Source organism: Lithobates pipiens, unplaced genomic scaffold (genome assembly GCF_037356315.1).
Source record: "Lithobates pipiens isolate NorthernLeopardFrog02 unplaced genomic scaffold, aLitPip1_a1.2 Scaffold_8, whole genome shotgun sequence".
NCBI classification, from domain to species: domain Eukaryota; kingdom Metazoa; phylum Chordata; class Amphibia; order Anura; family Ranidae; genus Lithobates; species Lithobates pipiens.
Genome location: NW_027507903.1, coordinates 94,385,322 through 94,408,515, shown reverse-complemented (window position 1 = coordinate 94,408,515; position 23,194 = coordinate 94,385,322). Strand labels below are relative to the sequence as shown.

The window sequence follows — 23,194 nt, the reverse complement described above, 5'->3', positions numbered from 1 at the left end:
GTTAATCAGGGCTATCTTTGGTAAAAATCCCGGGTGCTGCCAGAAACCACCTACAATGCGTTTGTGTGCTACCAATGCTATATGATTTCTCAAAGAAATAATTTATAAAAAGAAGTATAAAGTTATCCAGAGACTTTAAATGGCAGCCATCCAATCTGGAAAGAGTTGAATATCATAGTTTGTACAACTGGTGCAAGTGCAACTAGGCAAGTTAGAAAACCTACTTTGACCATCATTGATGTCAATGTGATAAGCAGTGATGCTCCTGTATACCAATGTCCTTTCCTACTCCCCACTCTGTAATGTCAAACATGTCTCTTACATGTTGCACACATGACTGATGTCCTAGAATTTAAGTCAATTTATTGAATCTGTATGTACATCAAAAGTAAATTAGGTTGCATGATGCTTTAAACTTTTAATAAACACAATAAAACTAGATTGACTGTTTAAAAAAAAAAAAAGCTATTTTATAAAATTTTAAATTACTTCCTGTATTTACCCGAAGAAAAATATCTTTACTATTGACACTAATTTGCTTGCTTCTGTCTTTCTTGTTTGCAGTTAAATGGTTAATGCAATGGTTGCTTTAAAATGTATTTTTTAATTTTTTCCAAAGTCATCTAATCTGTTTATTTAGATAAGAGTCTGAATAATAATGCAAATCACGCTTAGATCATCCGCATTGAAACTGTGATTCATTTTACCCTCTGCTGGATTGAAAAGCTCATAGAATTTGTAATGTTCACTGAAACCTGGCTGCAGCACTTGGCAAGCCTTCCCCAGTGTGAATACTTTCCTATTCCTTTTCTTTTATGATCTTTCAGATAATTAAAACACATCCATCCTTTGCCCAAATTCATGAGATATTTGAGCTTGAATTAATTAAAAAAAGAATGCAGGCACAATCTAAGAAACAATAAAACAACTTTAAACATGAATGTCACCAATTCTTAAACATTGCTATTTAAGTGGAGGAATGATGAGTACTTAGTAACCAGTATGATTACTCATGTGTAGTGTTCGAGACTTCTATTATAGGCCAATCCAGCTGGAGCACCAGGAATATCCCAGTCATTTCATTAGATGACTTAATATCAGTTAAATAAAAATTGCATAACTCACATTCCAGTTTGCCCTAACTGTGCGATAAAAATGGAATGATTTTTAGCAATCAGTCAAGGCAAGGAAGTCAAAAAAGCAAACTGAGATGAATAGAAAGTAATTTAAGTATCTGTCCAGAGGTGGAATTAAAGGCTTTTCTGTTTGATTGATCTTTAATGTGCATGATACGATGACAGTGAAATAATATAAGCATTAAATGCTTCCAAAGACAGACCAAAGTATATAACAAATAGACACATTCCCTTGTTAATTTATACAGAAAATGTATCAAAATATTTAACGCTATATAGAACCGACGAACACAGTAATATAGCAACAGCAATTATAGATAATGCAGTTAAAGGTGAACCAAATTTGTCAGTAGGCCTGGGCGTAATCACCATCGGCCCATTTGGTGACAAATACAGTTGTTATTTCTTCCGCAGTCATGCTGCACAGACTGAGGTCAGAATTGTGAGAGGGACAGTGATTTGAAGGTTCTGATTAGCATAACATTTTTAAAGTATAGTGCATTTTCCATTGGTGCATATTTCAAGCTCTTGTTGCAGGGTTTACCTTAAATACTTTTTTACAGGACTTTCTAATTGTTTTTAAGCTTACTTATTATTACATTGCATCAGGCTTATTATTGCATTAAATATTGATTTCTTTATGACTTCCAGAGGGTGCTATCTGTTACTCTGTATTTTATGGCTCAGTACTTTCTACTGATGTGGTAAGATATCAGCAAAATAAGCTTATCATTATCACTGGTGTTATAACTTTTTTTATAATTATGTTATATAAAATGGTTACTTTTGCATTTCCATTGCTACATTTGAAGAGTAAAATAAATAGTTGTACCCACTGCATAAAGTTATGGTTCAGATTTTTCTGTGGATATTGTTATTTGAAATGCATTTCTTGTACATGCAAGTATTAGTGATTTTTTATGTCCCATGACTGCATGGTAACTGCTTTTTTTCAATCTGTTGCCTATCCCTTGGTGTCATGGGAAAGGTTCCTTTTATCACTCCCCACATGGTGAGGGAAAAGTGGAAAGGCAATGGGGTCAGCCTACATACCACATACAAATAAAAGTATAACTATTGCATTATACTTTTGATCCATGATGGTTTCAGACTCATCAGCAGATATCTGGCCGCTATAGTCATATATGCAGTGCAAAAAAAAAGTGTCCTATTGGAGTACAGTAGATAGGTAGGGAGACTTCAGGCAATGCACCTTTGGAAAAATACATATACTTTCAAGGAAGCATTGACTGAAGCCTCGAGACTTGTAGTTTGGACTGAATGTGTCTCTTTTTTTTAATAAACATTTTATAGCAAACTTATTAGATAAAGAAATACTCTATCATTTTGCTAATAAAGTTTCTTGCTAACACACCTCCAAACTCAATTAATCTCACAATGAACAAAAAATAATTGAGGTCGGCCACACGTCCAGTAAAATCATCTTTTTTTCAGCAAATCCATAAAAACAAGTCCAAAAACACAAATAGAGGCGTACAACATCAGCAGCTAGCGTGTTTCACGCTTCCTTATCGCTTAGTCATAGCTCACATACAAATGTCCACTACAGAGATATATATACATATAGGCAACAATTACTTGTGATTGGAACAATCTGTGTGAAACAATTGGTTTGCAGCTGCCAATAATTGGCAGATGACTGCCCCTGTTTAGGAATGCAAATGCAGAAACTCTAACATGTATAACAGATATAAAACATCATAAGAATAATACAAAGAACAGACTGAATACAAAAGAATAAAAATGTAACCCAATTTTTAGACAAAGTAGGAAAAAATGTCCATCAGGGTCATCAGTAGCACAAGTTTGAAAAAATGTTTATCGGGGTCACCAGTGACAAAAGTTTAAAAAAATGTCTATCAGGATCACTAAAAAGTTTTAAAAAATCAGGTCACCAGTAGCAAAAATCTAGGATGCACTTTATTCACTCATAAAAAATGTGACACATCCCATTCATGGTTGAGCCCTACAGGTTTCCATGTACACAGATGGAAGATCCAGAAAACTTATTTTTTACACAGAAGTTATCACCACCTCTCTCCTGTGGACTATGTTTTTTTTTTCTACACAGTGTATAGATACAGCTAAAGGATCACCTGCATGACAATCATTGAAGTTAGCTACATTGAATTTTTCTTGGTAATGTCATAAAGATGGTCATGCAGTCGACCCCTCAACCTGCGGGTAGTACAGCCAAGATACTGAATTTTGCAAAGGTTGCATGTAATTGCATATAGCAAATACCTAGTGTTGCAATTAATGAAGGAAGTACTGTCATCATTTCTGTTGTTACTAGTAGAATGCACAGAGTCTCCCCTCTTAATGTGTAAACAGCAGGGGCAGCCACTAATGTCACATGGAAAAGTGCCTTTGAACTGAAGCTAGTGTGAAAGATTTTCCTTCCTGCTAGGAAATAAACTTGGAGACAGATATCTATCTAAGCCCTTGTGCACACGGTCGGAGATTCCGACGGAATGTGTCCTATAGGACCGTCTTGTCGGATATTCCAACTGTGTGTGGTCTGCATCGGACTGTTTCCGTCGGGATATCTGATGGCCCAACTTTTCCAACTTGCCGGTAAAAATTTCCAACAAAATGCTCCTATCGGACATACTCCGTTCATGTGTAGCCTACTCCGATGGACAAAGTGCCATGCATGCTCAGATCAAATTCCTAGACCAAAGCTATTGGCTACTAGCCTGAACGTAGTCCCGTCTAACGAAATAACGTCATCACGTTATGTACAATTGGATTTTCCGACAACTTAAGCCGCGTACACACGGGTGGACTGTCTGTCCAACTTAGTCCGCTGAAACACATTTCAGCGGACAGTCCGCTCGTGTGTGGGCTTCAGCTGACTTTTTCAGCGGACAGTCTGGCGGACTAAGTCTTTCGGAATTTCCGTAATATTGTCCGTCCAACTTTGGTTTCAGCGGACAGTCCGCTTGTGAGTAGGCAAGTTGGACGGACTAAGTATGGCGCATGCTCAGAAAGGATTTACACGGTGAAAGGTTGCATTGCTGTGTATTGGACGTCCTATTTCTAGTCCCGTCGTACGTGCTGTACACGTCATCGCGCAAGCTTTCAACGGACTGTCTGTTCATCGTGTGTGGTCAAGTCCGTTCATTCAAAAGTAGGACGGACTGTCCGTCGGATTGTCTGACGGACTTAGTTGGCCAGACAGTCCGCCCGTGTGTACGCGGCTTTAGTCCGACTGTGTGTATGCAACATCACTCCGATGGATTTAGTAGTCGGAATCTCCGACCGTGTGTACAAGGGCTCATGTTGGTGCCCTGCGGTAGACTACCTTTAATGCCCTTAGACAACACCTGTGTATAAATGGACTCATTATACAAAATAGACAGATATCTTTCAACAATGTTTTTGATTTTATTAAGCTCAGCACTGTAAGGAGTGGAGAACACAGGAATATTATTAGATCTAGAAATCTCTTTTTTATTTTTATCTTTCAACAGCTGCTCATGAGATGTCAGATGACATCAAATTGGATGTCGCCCCAAAATGGAGCCTCTTCCAAAGATAATGCACAAGAAAGATCACAAAAAGTTTTCTGAAGACAAGCAGACTAAGGGCATGGATTACTGGAACCATGTCCTATGGTCTGATGACACCAAGATAAATGTATTTGGTTCAGATGGTGTGAAGCGTGTGTGGCAGCAACCAGGTAAGGAGTAGAAAAACAACATAGTTACATAGTTAGTCAGGTTGAAAAAAGGCACACGTCCATCCAGTTCAACCATAAAAAAATAAAAATAAATAAAAAAAATCATACAATCCAATATACCCAATCTTATACCCACAGTTGATCCAGAGGAAGGCAAAAACCCCAGTAGAGCATGCTCCAATTTGATAAAGCAGGGGAAAAAATTCCTTCCCGATCCCCCTAGAGGCAATCAAATTTTCCCTGGATCAACATTACCTATAAATGTTAATACCCAGTTATATTATATACATTTAGGAAAGTACCCAGGCCTTTCTTAAAGCAATCTACTGAGCTAGCCAGAACCACCTCTGGAGGGAGTCTATTCCACATTTTCCCAGGTCTTACTGTGAAGAAACCTTTCTGTATTTGGAGATTAAATCTCTTTTCCTCTAGATGTAAATAGTGTGTCTTGCCTACAGTCAAGCATGTTGGTGGGAGTGTCATGGTCTGGGGCTACATGAGTTCTGTCGGTATGGCCAGGAGAATTTATGTGCCAGTGCGCATGCGTAAACGCCAAAGTGCACGCAATGCTTGACAGATTCTGCGGCCCAGAGGCCTATTTAAAGCCAGCAGCATGAGCCATTAGTTGCTGGATGATCTTCAGCTTCCCCTGTGAGTTCCTGTGTTCCTGTTCCTGATATTAGTGGATTTCCTGTTACCGACCCGGCTTGCCATTTACCTGTCTTGTCTGCATTCCTGGCTTTGACCCTTGGCTTGTTCCTGTGACTCCGCTTCTGCCTGCTTATCTGTGTTTGACCCCTGGCTTGGTCTTCTGACTCCATTTCTGCCTGATTACCAGCGCATGATCCCAGCTGACTCCTGATTCTACTTACTGCCTTTCACCTGGATGACCTTCTGTGCTTGACTTCTGGCCTGGCTCCTGACTCTGCTCCTGGCTCTCCCAGCTGCCTAGTCTCACCTGGTACTCCTGAGGGACTACTACCCAGCACTGCATCCTGCTTGTCAACCACCATCCAGCAGACATCCCATCTGCCTGTCATAACTGGCAACCCCTGCTTCTCTGAGCATAGCACTCCCTGTTACCACCTTCAGGGGCGATCTGCACTCAGCTGCAAGGGAAGCCCTCCCATTACTTCAGCCTCCTACCAGGTACGTGACAGGTGTCTTGTAATGATTTTTTTTATTTCTGAGAATTGTAGACTGTAATTGGTTGAAAACACTGGTTTATTTGATGGTCTAGTGTTTTGAGCTGAACCATAGGTCAAAAGGTTGGTTCTATCAAGGCTCCTAATTTGGCGACTAACCTTTCGGACCATTGGTTTGCAATATCCTCGTTCACAGAGTCTCTGAGTAGACATGATTATTATCGGTTAGGCAAGAACAGTTTTGTCTTGTCCAGATAAACTGGCCTTGAGGTATTGCTTTGATAGAATGGGGAGCATGACAGCTGGTTGCATGCAGAAGAGAGTTCTTGGAGGGTTTTCCTAAATGAAGGTACTTTGACAGTCTTGTCCTGAATGGATCCAAATAGGGTGCGATCTAGAAAGTTGGTTTCGGTTTGGTGTTCCTCTATGGCAGGGGTATCCAATTAGCAGACCTCCAGCTGTTTTCAAAACTACAAGTCCCATCATGCCTCTGCCCATGGGTGTCATGCTTGTGTCTGTCAGAGTCTTGCAATGCCTCATGGAACTTGTAGTTCTGCAATAGCTGGAGGTCCGCTAATTGCATATCCCTGCTCTATGGTGAACTTTAATTTCAAATCATTCAAGTTACATAGTTACATAGTTACATAGTAGGTGAGGTCAAAAAAAGACACAAGTCCATCAAGTCCAACCTATGTGTGTGATTATATGTCAGTATTACCTTGTATATCCCTGTATGCTGTGGTCATTCAGGGGCTTATCTAATAGTTTCTTGAAACTATCGATGCCCTCCGCTGAGACCACCGCCTGTGGAAGGGAATTCCACATCCTTGCTGCTATTACAGTAAAGAACCCTCTATGTAGTTTAAAGCGGTTGTATAGTCTTTTTTTGAACTTTTACCTACAAGTATATAATAAGGCTTACCTGTAGGTAAAAAAAATCTCCTAAACCTGTATGGTTTAGGAGATATTCCCCTCGCAATGAGCTGCTGACTGCAGTGGCGCATGCACACAGGGGATTTTCGGCTGAAAGCCCGGCAGACACCGGACCCTGCTCATTATGCCTTTTGCCTTACAGGTCTGGAAAAAGAAAATGTTCTAAACCTTCCCACATAATCTAAAGCTTTTGCGTTTCCTGGACAGCATCAGTACTGATAGGATTTACCTGTTGCTTAGAATTATGGTTTAATAGATGAACACAAAGGCTGTGCAGAAAATAATATAAACAATTCAGCCAATAAAATGCAGATGTTTTATATCTGGTATAAAGAATATGTGTCAGAAGCCTTCACTTAAACCAGAAAGAAACAGCCTAAACCTCCACGCTAAAACATTTATTCGTAAAGCTACATCATCATAAAAATATACTAACTGGCAAGGCTACCACTTTTTTCAGGTTCTTACAAGCATTCAAACAGCTGTAACAATAAAAAGAACACAATAAACCACATGGGGTGGCTTTATCTGAAATAAAAATAGAATGATGTTTTTAATTAAGTTTCTATAAAATATCCTAAAGCACCGTAATGAAAGAAAACCCATGCGTTACAGGACATTACAGAATAAGAAGTATGTTCTGCTTTCTATAATTCATTGATATGCTCCTTCTACAAACAAAATTTGTAAAACAGACAAACAATGCTAAAAGTAATTATCACCAGCAACATTTGGCAAAAGAGCAGGGAAGAATAGTTCTAATAGAAAGCCAATCAATAAGAGAGCCCCCCAGTTTTTGTTATCATTATACAATACCCATTAATTTGTGTAAAGAATATCAATCTGATACATTTCTTAAACACCCAATTGCTTTGTAATTATATGTATTATTGTGGTAAATTTGGACATATCAATGTGACAGCTCTCATAGGAAAAAAATTATTTCAGTAGGCAAGGGCTAATATACCGGACTGCTTAATTCTTACTGTAAATTACTTTTTAATGTAATTCCTACATTTGAACTCTCCTGACAACATTTGACTGTATAGCACTGCTGTCTGGAATATGGGAATTGGGCAAGCTACATTGTTTGTTTAATGGTCATGGAGTAAGATAATCACAGGACTTAAAGTCACTGAGGAAGATTAAAGATTGTTGATAGAGAAAAGACTATTTTACGATTTTGTGGACACTTTAATAGATTTACACCATTCTTGCACATTATATTTTGTTTTAACTTGTTTATACTATATGCATACACTTGTTTTATTGGAATCACATTGAAAAATTATTGGTATTTATAGGTGGTGGTAGAGCACTGTACATGTTCACCTAACATTAAGAGGAAAAGTAGACACTTTAAGCACCTAAATTTGCCTAATATAATGGGCAGTGTAACTATATAAAGATTAGTTGAGGATTGATTTGATTCAGCCAAACCGTTTATTTGCATAAATGAGTTATGTACTAGTAACCAGTGTCCCTCCTCTCCAATCAGGGCTCAGAGCTGTCAGCTGTGTGAAAACATCAGATCCCTGGCAACTTATGTAGGAGGATTTGTTTCCTGTGTATCACCAAAGGCTAGTCAATTCACTGGGTACGTGTTAGGTTTTACAACCACTTTAAGGTAAAGCAGGGGTTGGAAAACATTTAGTGCTATCATGAACAGTACTTGCAGAGTTATTAAACCCCAATAAACAAGAGTCTGCTAATAGCTGTTCTAGTCATAAAACAATCTAGAAACAATACACATGTAAGTCTGGCTTTATTTGCCAAAAACTGCCCTTTCATCTCCAGCTCTTCATTGTACACATAATCCATAATTCCAGCTATGGTAAAATTACCTTCCTAAACCATGGCTGCACTAATGTATAACAGCATATCAAGTAGACACCAATAATGTCTATACCAAGAGGGGCATAAAGCTGATGGTGACATACATTACTACTTGAAGAAGATAATGTATACATAGGATTCATATCAGGTTCTGTGCCTGAACATTTTAAATTTCATTCTGTGCATTATTATGTTGGTTGTTGGACTATAAAACATGGTCATTTGGCAATATTAATATAGTTAGAAAAATTGGCATTGGGAGAGCGTCTGCTGAAGTATAGTCAAAAACTTTAGCACTCTTTCACCTCAGCTTTTTTGAATGGGGGGGTTGGCTCAGCAGTACCCTCTCTTGATTGTCAATAGAGAGGGTGAAGGAATGCTGACTCTTTATGAGAGCTGTTGATTGTATCAAATCAGACTACTCTGTAACTAACTCCCTTACTCTGCACAAGGCCCAAACACCAGGCGAACTCTGTTAAAGGAGAAGTACAGCCAAAGCTTGTTTGGCTGTAATTCTCCTGTTAACCACAGGAGTGCAGTTCATTTTGCACACGTGTGACCTATTTTCAGCACAGAGCGGGCTGAAGTCCACTCTCTGCTGACGTCAGAGTCGGCCCAGGCTTTGGCAACATCATGACCATAGAGTCAGGATCCAAAAGGGTCCCTGGACTGGCACCCGGCTCAGCCTCTCTGAGCCTCTCCCACCTCCTCCACAGCCCAGTGCTCCAGTGAGCGAAGAGGGGGCAGAGCAGAGAGCTATGAGAATCGAGTGAGCAGCGGTTTTTGATCACTCGGTCCTCAGTGTTAGAGGCACCAGGGGACAGATGCAACATCGGAACGCCGATGCTGCATCCACCTTAGTAAGGATGATTCTAAAAAAAAAAAAAACAATCGTACATCTCTTTTAAGTACTTTTCACTTTTGATCCCATAAACACTAAGCAACACTGTTGTTTAGTGTTTATTTTGTAATATATTTTCTGCAAATATTGTCTTGAATAATTTTCTTTTCATTAAAACAATATTTTAACATTGGTAACCTAAACCTCCAAATGCTCTAATCAGAAATGAAAGAATCCTTGCCTCTTTGAAGAAATCTACCATATTTTACTTCTAGTACATTCCTGTCTCCCAGACCAGCATGTGCCACAGACAGCCTTAAAAGTCAGAATAGTTACAGCTGATGCTATAAACAGTACATGTTTCCATCAAGACATGTGTTGGTGGCTACCATTTAGGTGTGTAAAAGTTTAACTGCAGCGTTAAGCGTTGCTTAGATTGTTGTGCCCTGAGCAGAGTGCATATGTCACATTCTGATGGTAGCTGGGGGGAGACTTGATTGTCTCATGCCTGGGCCATCATCTCAAGGAAGTAGACACTGACTCTTCATAATGCCTGAACAATGATGGTTCCATCCTTATCAAGAGAATAAAAAATGAATTGATTTTAAGGAGGACTCCCTTGAACCCTCTAAATACTTGGAACTATTAAGCAGGAAAATCAGCGGGTTCAGCGGGAAATGGTCGAATTTCTCTCTGTGTGTACTGCTGTCTGTTCTAATGTTCAACCTCTATTAAAAGGTCCTGCTGGAAAGCCAGCATTCAAACAGCACTTGCAGCCAATGACTGTAGCTCTGATCTGTATATTCTATTATATTTTGATAAAGGTGTGGGGGGGGGGGGGGTCTGCTGTCAGAATACAATAGCACAGTGGGAGAGATCCCTGCATGCACGCTGTTTTTTTTTTTACATTCAACCTGCTAGTTGCATGCATTTAACGTGAAAACATAGATCTGATGTTAGGTCCACTTTAAAACAAAATGTTAGGGGGTTTGGAAATAAGAATACTTATGGGCTGTTGGTGAATTATGCCATTTATTCTGCATAATTTTCATGGTTAATAGCAAAAGGAAAATCTGTTTTGCCAAATAATGCTATAATTGCATCTAAGAAATGTATACCTTTTCTAGAACTGTAAAAAAAATGCATTTCTTTTGTTTGCATCTATGACAAGAAAGCAGTTGATTGGCAGGCTTTCCCAGAATTCTCATCATCTATCCTGTAATTTGGCTCACTGCTTTTCCATATGTCTGCACAGAGGTATAGCATGTCCCGTTCCATAGAGCTACTGCACTACTACAGTGTACAAATGTAATTTGCAGGGAGTGTTGCACTCAGACTCCTTTCATACTGAGGTGCTTTTCAGGCACTTCCACGATAAAAAAAAGCGCCTGAAAAGCTCACAAAAATCAACTTCCATTAAAATCAATTAATGCTTTCACACTGGGGCAGTGCGCTGGTGAAGCAGTGAAAAAACACCCGCAAACAGCATTTTTGGAGCATGCTTGAAGTGCTAAAAAAAGCACCTCAAATGCTCCTTTCCATTGAAATGGATGGGAAGCGCCTCAAAAGCGCACAAAAAGTGCTTCAAAAGCGCCTCAAAATGGTTCTTTTGAGCCATGTGATTTTCAAACAAGTGCTCCTCTAACACCTCAAAAGCACTTAAAAAGCACCTCAAAAGCACCCAGTGTTTTGTAGGCAGTTTTTATGCACCTCAGTGTAAAAGGGGTCTCAAAAAGGAATGCTGAATACAGTGGTGTGAAAAAGTGTTTGCCCCCTTCCTCATTTCCTGTTCCTTTGCATGTTTGTCACACTTAAGTGTTTCGGAACATCAAACCAATTTAAACAATAGTCAAGGACAACACAAGTAAACACAAAATGCAATTTGTAAATGAAGGTGTTTATTATTAAAGGTGAAAAAAAATCCAAACCATCATGGCCCTGTGTGAAAAAGTGATTGCCCCCCTTGTTAAAACATACTATAACTGTGGTTGTCCACACCTGAGTTCAATTTCTCTAGCCACACCCAGGCCTGATTATTGCCACACCTGTTCACAATCAAGGCATCACTTAAATAGGAGCTGCTTGACACAGTAAGGTCCACCAGAAGATCCTTAAAAGCTACACATCATGCCGAGACCCAAAGGAATTCAGGAACAATTGAGAAAGAAAGTAATTGAGATCTATCAGTCTGGAAAGGGTTATAAAGCCATTTCCAAAGCTTTGGGAATCCAGCGAACCACAGTGAGAGCCATTATCCACAAATGGCGAAGACATGGAACAGTGGTGAACCTTTCCAGGAGTGGCCGGCCGCCCAAAATTACCCCAAGAGCGCAGCAACGACTCATCCAAGAGGTCACAAAAGACCCCACAACAACGTCCAAGGAACTGCAGGCCTCACTTGCCTCAGTTAAGGTCAGCGTTCATGCCTCCACCATCAGGAAAGACTGGGAAAAAATGGCCTGCATGGCAGAGTTCCAAGGAGAAAACCACTGCTGAGCAAAAAGAACATCAAAGCTCGTCTCAATTTCTCCACAACACATCTTGATGATCCCCAAGACTTTTGGGACAACATTCTGTGGACCGATGAGACAAAAGTGGAACTCTTTGAAAGGTGTGTGTCCAAGTATATCTGGCGTAGAAGGAACACTGCATTTCATAAAAAGAACATTATACCAACAGTAAAATATGGTGGTGGTAGTGTGATGGTCTGGGGCTGTTTTGCTGCTTCAGGACCTGGAAGACTTGCCGTGATAAAAGGAACTATGAATTCTGCTGTCTACCAAGAGATCCTGAAGGAGAATGTCCGACCATCTGTTCGTGTACTCAAGCTGAAACGAACTTGGGTTCTGCAGCAGGACAATGATCCTAAACACACCAGCAAGTCCACCACCGAATGGCTGAAGAAAAACAAAATGAAGACTTTGGAGTGGCCTAGCCAAAGTCCTGACCTGAATCCTATTGAGATGTTGTGGTATGACCTTAAAAAGGCCGTTCATGCTCGAAAACCCTCTAATGTAACTGAATTAGGACAATTCTGCAAAGATGAGTGGGCCAAAATTCCTCCAGGATGCTGTAAAAGCCTAATTGCACGTTATCGCAAACGCTTGGTTGCAGTTGTTGCTGCTAAGGGTGGCCCAACCAGTTATTAGGTTTAGGGGGCAATCACTTTTTCACACAGGGCCATGATGGTTTGGATTTTTTTTCACCTTTAATAATAAACACCTTCATTTACAAATTGCATTTTGTGTTTACTTGTGTTGTCCTTGACTATTGTTTAAATTGGTTTGATGTTCCGAAACACTTAAGTGTGACAAACATGCAAAGGAACAGGAAATGAGGAAGGGGGCAAACACTTTTTCACACCACTGTAGCTGCACTGTTTCCAATTACAACATTAACAAAGATCATGTGGTTATAGTAGGAATATCCTTGTGCACTGCAAGTGAAAAGACATATGGCCTTTTCAATTATCCACATACCAAAAGAAAGTAAGGATCCATAGTGAAGCTCACTAAAATTCTCTGTAATGTATATAGTTCACATGTGAGGAATTAGTTTGGTTCTTACAGCAGTCCTTTGCATCAGCTTACACATTTCGAGGCTTAAAAATATAGTTACAGAATTGGTAACGTCTATATTTTTCACTGTAAAAACATCTCTTGATTTGATGTTTCAAGATAATGATTCTAAAGTTGTGTCATTTAAAAGTTTTCTAGTACTTTAGTTGAAGACTTACAAAAGATAACATTTAGACTTCCAAAATATCCATATTAACATTTTTTAACTTAAAAAATAAATGCCACAAAGACTCATGGAAGACAGGGATCACTTTACAAATGTGTTTTCTGTGGTGAACAAAGTAGAAGTACAGTAAACAGGATTTATCTGCGCACCAGTACTGCTTGATTTATGACTTCTTGGTAAATGTCAACTCCTAATAAACAACATTAACTAAGGTCATTGAAATGAATTAGCGTAATCTCTGGATGAAATACAGAAGGAGGCAGCAACTCAGTGATGGCCCTCTCTCAGACAATTGCTCTACTAATGCAATGATTATGGCTCATCGATTTCCACATTTTTGCAATCCACAACCATTTTTCAAATGTTTCCAAAACCCGAGCTGAGTATTTAATAAACTGTCTCCTTATGATGACAAATTAAAGGAGCACAATGTAGAATTACAATAAATCATGACTAAATTACAGTTCCTGGGCTTCTATTGGTGGCATCCCTACTGTCAGATAAAAATTCATGAACCATAAAGCTACTTTAATGCAAATTATTTATAGCTTCAGTCCAGCTTCCAATGAAAAATGTAGTAATAAAGAAATAATTATAAAAAAAGGAAAAAAGAGTAGTGGTGGTAAGTGACTAAAGCATATAAACAGGAATTAGACTAGACAAGCATCATGACCTTATTGACTTTGAATTATGGAGAATATTAAGTGTGATACTGATGATAGAAAATATAAGGAAGACTATATAAAACTGCACAGGTCATGGGGATGCATGGTAAGAGTGGGTTTGGTCAAAGAAAGTTAGAATACTTCAAATCTTTTGATACATATTTGTTGCTGTTTTAAGTGGAAAAGTCAATTATCAAGTGGGATGTATTTATTATAAACCATGTGCATTGCAAATAAAGAAAACAGACATTTACTTTGTACATTATTGGATCATTATGTGCATCTAAACCCCAAAAACAAAATGTAATATATTGTAGAATGCCAGTCCTTAGATGGTTGTATTTGTTTTCTTTTTTTACTTCATTTTTACCTGGTGATTCTGCCAGTAACACACATCATTGGGTGACAATGTTCATCCACTGGGGTGCAGTGTCTTAGATCAGATTGAACACTGACCTCTCTCAAACTTTCCATAACATAAGGGGGATGTGTAGTCCACAGTGGAAACTGGTAAAATTGATGACCGATAAACGGTACAACAGAAACAGCATGTACAGGAAGTTATCAGCTCAAAGTAATTCTGGCAGGATCAACAGTTTGTTTTTTTATCAAATAGGAATGACAAATTAATGGTATGTTCACTAGACTAAAAAGGAGTAAATAGAAGTTAATTGTTAGGGTTTAGGTACAATTAAAACCCAAACTCCAGGCAAATAAAAGACATATATTAATACAACGTTGTTTTTAGTTCACTCAAATAACTTTTTTGCAATAAACAGTTGCAAAATTATTTTTGTTTTTTATAAAAGAAAAATAATAAAAATAATGAAACAAATAAATACTACAACTTTGCATAACAAAATAAGCTGACAACTAACTAATTATATCAGGCTTACATATTTACAGGTCAAAAAACAGAAATAATTTTAATAATACATGGAAATTAGCAAAACCAAGCTTTATCCAATTAAATCCAATTAATTGAGGTTTAGGACAACTTATATATGACTATTTTATTTTATTCATAATAAAACTTGTATAGGGAGCTATTCTAACAAGGGGACAAGTTATTATTCCCTATGTTCCAACAAAATAAAGGTTTTGAGTCTTATCTGTCTATGCCTTTAGAAACATTTCTTTTAACCTCCTGACAGAGAGACAAAACAATGGAACCATTCCCTAAAAAAGGGGACATTCTGCTTTTGACAGTTGTCACTGAAACAGGTGTTCTCTTGTAAAATATACCTTCTGTTCTGTTCTAGTTTTCCAAGCGCTCTATGCCATTGGTAATTGTCACCATGATATATAATGAGGATGAATTTCCCCAACTAGGCCACATGTACAGGAAGCAGTTCCTCGGCTTAGGTGCACAACTTTACATTTTCCACATCTTGTAGAGATTCTTCTGTAATATGTTACTGTCCTACAGAATATTATTTGTATAATGTTATGTTATCTTATTGCTTTTATCTAAACAGATAGACTTTGTCTAAGAGTACTTTCAAAAAATAGCACTCTTGTTCCAAACATCCCAAGGTTTTTCCATTATTTATCTAGCTCACCAGCCTCTAGAAAATTGACCCATTTTGGAAACTCTCCATAAACTGGTCACTTCGTTAATCTAATAGTTGTAGGTGATTTTAAAAAAAGAAGATTGAATTAACACCAATATAAAGAATAACACATACCGGTACATTCTATTTTCTGATTTAGTTTAACTGCTTTTCATTAAAAGCGGAATTCAGAATGCTTTATTTATGTCATCACTTATAACAAAGCTAGAGCTAGTGAAGATGAACATAGTGGTTGTTTACTCTTGCAGGCTGTGTTTGTGGTTATCCTCTAAATTGTTACAATGCCAATATTTCCACAGATCAATACACCACTTCTGTCTCTATGATGAAGGAAGCCAAGATGTGTTTATAAGATGGAATGACTTTCACTGATTTAAAAAAAAAGATTTTGATAGATCTTTAACCACTTTCAGACCGGACCAATTTGCTGGTCAAAGACCAGACCACTTTTTGCGATTCGGCACTGCGTCACTTTAACTGACAATTGCGCGGTCGTGCGACGTGGCTCCCAAACAAAATTGACGTCCTTTTTTTCCCACAAATAGAGCTTTCTTTTGGTGGTATTTGATCACCCCTGCGGTTTTTATTTTTTGCGCTATAAACAAAAATAGAGCGACAATTTTGAAAAAAACGCATTATTTTTTACTTTTTGTTATAATAAATATCCCCCAAAAATATATAAAAAAACATTTTTTTCCCTCAATTTAGGCCGATACGTATTCTTCTACATATTTTTGGTAAAAAAAATCGCAATAAGCGATTATTGATTGGTTTGCGCAAAAGTTATAGCGTTTACAAAATAGGGATAGTTTTATAGCATTTTTATTAATAATTTTTTATTATTTTTTTTTTTACTAGTAATGGCGGCGATCTGCGATTTTTATTGTGACTGCGACATTGTCGGAGACCCATCGGACCTTTTTGACACATTTTTGGGACCATTGTCATTTATACAGTAATCACTGCTATATAAATGCAGTGATTCCTGTGTAAATGACACTGGCAGTGAAAGGGTTAACCAGTGGGTGGCAGTGTAGGGGTTAAGTGTTCCTAGGGGTGTGTTACTAACTGTGGGGGGGTTGGGCTTTCATTTAGTGTACACTGATCTCTGCTCCAATCACATGGAGCAGAGATCAGCGTCACTAGTTGCTAGGCAGAATGGGAAAATGTTGTTTATACAGCATTTCCTCCATTCGGCCGCTCCGTGAGACGATCGCGGGGATGCCCGCGGCGATCGAGTTGGCGGGTCCCGCGACCGGACTCACGGGGGTCCCGACCAGCGCGGGAGCGCGCCGCCGGCGGCGCGCTCCCGATGCCACGGCGGCAACGAATATTGGACGTACATGTACGCCAATATGCCTGCCCGTGCCATTCTGTCGACGTACATCGTCGTGCGCTGGTCGGGAAGTGGTTAAATAAAATATTGAGTGTACCATCTTGGGAAATTAATATGACCTATATCAAGTGGCCAGCTCCTACAGTCCAGTCTTTACCAGCATTTGTAATATAGAGCTTAGGACGTACATTCTATTTAAAAAGCCATGATCTAGACAGTAAAGACTTATGCATAATTTATGCTGTGTTGTGTTACTTGCCAAATTCAATGGAATGGATTGATACAGAAATATATATATATATATGTTGCGGTAGGGAAGCAGGTATACCGGGATCGTGGTTGAGGCTACAACCATGATCCCGGTATCTGTTTTTAGTGCTAACGATTCTCTTTTATTTAAAAGTAATCCGAGTGTCTAGGCAGCCACTGGAATACATTCACAGGGGGCGGACGTTTTTTTTAAGCCCCCCCACCCCCCGTGCTCACACGCAGTGGCGAACGCACATGATGGTCCTGCACACATATGTAAACAGAGATCGCACCATATATGTGAGGAATCACTGCGATCATCAGAATGAGAGCAATATTTCTAGCACCAGACCTCCTGTATAAATCTAAACTGGTAACCTGCAAAGGCTTTTAAAGCGTCACCTCTGGATAATGTGAAGTAGCTTGTTGCCATTCCACGAGCGTGCACAATTTTAAAGCATGACATGTTTGGTATCTAGTTACTCAGTGTAACATCATCTTTTACATTTTACCAAAAAAATTGGTATTATATAGTGTGTGTGCTCACTAAAATTCATTATGTGTATTTTTTTCCCAAAAAATTGTGTTTGAAAAACCACTGTGCAAAATTGCAACATCCACCAGTTTATTCTCTAGGATCTTTGTTTAGAAAGTAGATGATGTTTGGGAGTTCTAAGTAATTTTTCTAGCAAAAAATAAGATTTTTCATGGAGGAGAGAAGTGTCACAATAGGCTTGGAAAAGCAAATGGATAAAAGAATACCTGGTGATCCTGCCATCGGGGTCCCTGGACTTCATTTTATAGAGTGATTAATGCCTTCTAATTGTGCTCCTGAGTTGTCAACTCTGGTGGCACCCTTGGTGGAAACTACAGGTGGTTGTGTTAAGGCATACTGCATGGACATGGTCCATGACTGCAAATACTAGAATTCTAATTCAGAGCATCAATGTGCACCCAATGTTGGACACAAGTGTATGTAGAAAAGAAGTGGAAAAAAGATGCTAAAAGCAGCAAAGTAACTAGAATGTTGCAAAAAGCTAAAAACAATATCTTATGAAAATAAAAAAAATACATGAGAATTGTTTAAGATACACAGTGCTTTAGCAAAATGCATGTCTCCCAGTTAGGTTTTTGATCTACTTAACCACTTCTGGACCGCCGCACGCCGATATACGTCCTGACTTTGAAGGAGGATATCATTGTTATGGCAGCAGCTATCTGTCATAACCTGTAGCCTCTTGTTCAGCTGGCAGATTCACAGCAAGATCACTTTTATCGGCCGTGGGAGAGGGCCCCCCTCCCGCCGAGCTCCAGTGCCCTCTGCCACTTACCGGAGCCATCAGCAGCAGTGGAGGCGATCAGATGCTTTCACTAGCTGGGCATAGAGATGAGTGAGGGGAAGATGGCCCCACCCATCTCCATGACATTGCAGGGCGAAAGCAACGTCAAAAGGACATTTCCGACCATAGCTCTTAAAGTGACTTTTTTTATTTTTTTGCATTTTAGGGTAAATATGAGATCTGAGGTCTTTTTAACCCCAGATCTCATATTTAAGAGTTCCTGTCATGCTTTTTTTCTATTTCATAGGATGTTTACATTCCTTATAATAGGAATAAAAGTGACACAATTTTTTTAAAATAAATGAGAAAGAAAAAAATGTAAATGCGCCCGTCCCGCTGAGTTTGCGTGCAGAAGCGAACGCACACGTGAGTAGCGCCCGCATATGAAAACGGTGTTGAAAACACACATGTGAGGTATCGCCTCGATTGTTAGAGTGAGAGCAATTATTTTAGCCCTATACCTCCTCTGTAACTCAAAACATGCAACCTGTAGAATATTTTAAATGTTGCCTAAGGAGATTTTTAAGGGTAAAAGTTTGTCGCCATTCCACAAGCGGTCTCAATTTTGAAGTGTGACATGTTGAGTATCAATTTACTAGGCGTAACATTATCTTTTACAATATAAAAAAAATTGGGCTAACTTTACTGTTGTCTTATTTTTTTTATTCAAAAAAGTATATTTTTCCCCAAAAAAGTGCGCTTGTAAGACCGCTGCCCAAATACAGTGTGACAGAAAGTATTGTTAGAAAAAAAAGTATAATGTTTTGGGGTTCTAAGTAATTTTATAGCAAAAAAAAAAAATGTTTTTAACTTGTAAACAACACATCTAAAAAAGAGGCTCGATCCTTAAGTGGTTAAACAAATCTATACCTATATAGTGGTTTCTCCTGTCTATAACGGTGTAATACCGGACTTCCTGTACTTTGCAAAGTAATGCTGATTTGTCTAATAAAATCTTCTGTTAAAAAAAAAAAACACAATATTTGCTTTTTAAAGTGATTGTAAAGTTATAACTTTTATTTTTATATAACAAACATCCCAGTCGAAGTCACGTGTGTTGTGACGTAACGCGTAGGATACAGAGGCATACGGACACCGGAAGAGACGGTCAGGTACAAGCTCGGCACTTGTTTTTACATTGTGCAACCTACTTATGGAAATGTGAGTTATCAATCAATTTTATTTAATAAACTGCTTTTGATTGAAAATACTACACCATGGTAGGCTCTATATCCCTTCTTTATACCCTGTTACATTGAATATAGGAGACTGACACAGCGGGAAAAAGAACAAGATGATCTCCTAAGGACCCCCCAGGCTTTGCTGCATACCCAACTAGGGACACGCAGGAATACCACAGCTTGAAGGAGTTTAAACCCCTCCCTCCTCTTCTACATGCTGTTTACCTTACAGCAGTAAGGTAATAATCTAGCACAGCCACGAGTGTCAGTGACATTGAAGAGTCTTTCCAACACTAAAGTCACATTGTCACCTGAAGAGCATCACAATAACACTCAGTGTCCCTAAAAAACACTGCTACACTTGCACTATCTGGCACTGTGGACCCTATACGAGCTCCACATTTCACTTTGGGATTTATTTATCTATTTATTTTCACTTTGCACAGTCCTGCCATATATTTGCTTATTTGCACTTGTTTGCTTGTTTGCACATTTATCTGTGGCACTGATTAATATTTATATAATTGGTTTATTTGCACAGAATTATTGCCTAGCAAAATATATGTTTATACATATTTATATATGTTTTAAATATATTTTTTATATTTTTGGACTTTATATCATCTTTACGGCTTTTTACCATTTTAAACACCGTATTGATAATTAGACAATATCTTAAACCCTTGGTATTTCACGTTATGAATTCTGAATTATTCTCACTTAGCATTTGCTAGGAAATTAATCTTTTAGGAGCGCAACACCACTTACTTTCATTTTCTTCCACATATTTGGGTAACAGTTTGGCCCTGACGGTGGATGCAGCACCTATAAAAATATATGCAGATTCCCTTTTAGCGCAGGAGTACCTACCCTACACTATATAACAAACATGTCATGCTTACCTGCTCTGGTTTTGCACAGAGTGATTCCCGAAACTCCTTTTCCAGGGACCCCGCTGGAGTTCTTGGCTCCTTCTCCCTTCAGAGTGCCCCCGTAGCAAGCTGCTTGCTTTGGGGGTACTTGTGTGGGCTTGATCTGAGCCAGGCTGTCTGTGTCTTTTGACACACACAGCGTGGCTCAGCCCCACTCCTGCTCCCTCCTCACAGGGTTTGATTGACAGCAGCATGAGCCAATGTCTGCTGGCAAGTCTCCTGTGAGGAGAGAGGCACAGTGCTGGATCGAGATTGGGCTCAGGTAAGTATATCGGGAGGACTCACCATGGAAGGTTTTTACAGGGAATGCATTAAGGTAAAAACCTTAAGCCTTTACATCCCCTTTAAGGGAACTTGAAAATAGATTGTTACAGAAACATCATTAATGGCTTGTACTTGTTTATTATTAATGAAAGATTAGGGTTCTCATATTTTATTAAAACGTTGAGCTATAAAGATATATCAATTGCCTCAGAACAGTAATGAATGATGATTTTAAAGGTTTGTCTTGAGGTTTGCTGCTAAATGTGAAATTTGACAAATCTCTACATGGAAATAAGTTTGCCTGTCTAAGCTAACTGTCTCCCGGGAGACACAAGTGAGAAGCACATGTGTGCTGTGATTCGAAACAGATCCATCTCACACTGCAGGCTTTAAAGCACATAAGGTTAGAAAGGTTAAAAGTCCTCTTGCTCTTCCATCTCACCTAGTGGGAAACATCTTGGCAAACAGTGGAAATAATAAGTGGAACAGCAGCTTTGTATTATCCAGCCTCCCAAAACTCCTTCAGGATATAGCTTACTATGCTGGGATATTGTATGCAGTTGACTATTTTCACTCTCTGCTAAGCAAAACATGTTCAATTTCAAACGCTTAAAACAATTTAGCACTTGCTTTCTGCTTGAAAAACTCCCATTGAGGAAATGCATTTCTTAAATTTAAATTATTAGCATGCAGGCAAGTTTGCATCTCATCAACAGCATCCCTTTAAGGAAAGAAACACAAGAATTCTGCAAAGGTACAGTGCATATTGATGATTGCAAGTTAGTTATGGAAATTCACTCTCTACCGATCATACATAAAACTATAATCAGTGTGATGATGTTTGATTATGATTAAGGGCTAGTTTACACTTGCTTCAAAACATGGCTTCGGACATGCTTTGTTAAAGCTCTCTGAACACCAGTCAAAGCCCATGTCACTAAATAAAATGGTTAGCTTACAGTCCTGTTTATACCTTGTTTTTGCTTGGTGTTTGAAAGAGACTTTGATGAGGCTTCAGTGGGGCTTCGATGAGGCTTCAATGAGCCTTTGGTGTGGCTTTGGTGAAACTTCGGTGGGGCTTCAGTGGGGCTTCAAACGAGCTTTGCCATAGACTTCTATAGAGACTCTGAAGATGCTTTGAAGCACCACTAAAGGCTCATATACACTTGCTTCCGCTTCAACACACATTAACAGCTAGCTTACACTTGCTTCAAAACAAGGCTTCAGACACACTTTGTTAAAGCTCCCTGAACGCTATTCAAAGCTCATGTCACTAAATAAAATGGGTAGCTTACAGTCCTGTTTACACCTTGATTTTGCTTTGCTTTGGTTTCGCTTCAAAAATTATACTCCGTGTAGGTTTAGTGGTGCTTCAAAGCAGCTTCAAAGCCTCCATAGAAGTTTATGGCAAAGCTTGCTTGAAGCCCCACTGAAGCCTAATCGAAGCCCCAACAAAGCCTCACCAAAGCCCCACCAAAGCCTCATCAAAGCCTCATCAAAGCTCCATCAAAGCCTTATCAAAGCACCAAGAAAAAGCAGGGTGTAAACAGGACTGTAAGCTAATAATTTTATTAGTGACAGGGGATTTGACTGGCATTCAGAGAGCTTTAACAAAGCATGTCCGAAGCCATGTTTTGAAGAAAGTGTAAACTAGCCCTAAAGCTACTTGGGGTTTCATTTTTGAAGCAGAGCCGAAGCAAAGCAAAAGCAAGGTGTAAACAGGACTGTAAGCTAACCATTTTATTTAGTGACAGGGGCTTTGAATAGCATTCAGAGAGCTTTAACAATGCCTGCCCAAAGCCTTGTTTTGAAGTAATGTGTGTTGAAGCTAAAGCAAATGTAAATGAGTCCTAATGGTGTCTATTTTCTGCATTTTCCAATCACTTTTAACCAGAAAACATTTCATGGCTCAATGCAATCTACGACCAAAAGGTTCAATTATATGGTTTGTATAAAAACTGTTAGAGGAAAATTGAATTCAATGACTAAGCTCATATCAGTATCTTAAATCAGTCCCTGTGGCCAATTACAAATGGAAAAAGAAGTAACAAATGAGTGTCACAGGAAGGAAGGAGGTGTCTGACATATGGACTGTGATTGACATTCTGGCTTCACCTTTTCTACCCATGACCACTATGGTGGCATGTACAATTCCCTATAGATAAATACAATTACTGCCTGCCTACTAATGTATTACGTATCAATGTATAGACTCTTTACTTTGCAAGGGAAGATGCTCCTTCCAAAGGAAATTTTCCCAGAGCTTAGTGAATGAGAAGAATCTCTGCTGACTGACATCATCCAATCATGTG

At 38.9% G+C, this 23,194-nt stretch overlaps 1 protein-coding gene across 1 annotated transcript in view; it reads right to left on the bottom strand.

Moving 5' to 3' along the window:
* The window catches only part of ENTREP2 (endosomal transmembrane epsin interactor 2), a 1,041,875-nt gene that overhangs the window by 195,069 nt on the left and 823,612 nt on the right, over positions 1-23,194 (bottom strand). The window lies entirely within an intron of this gene.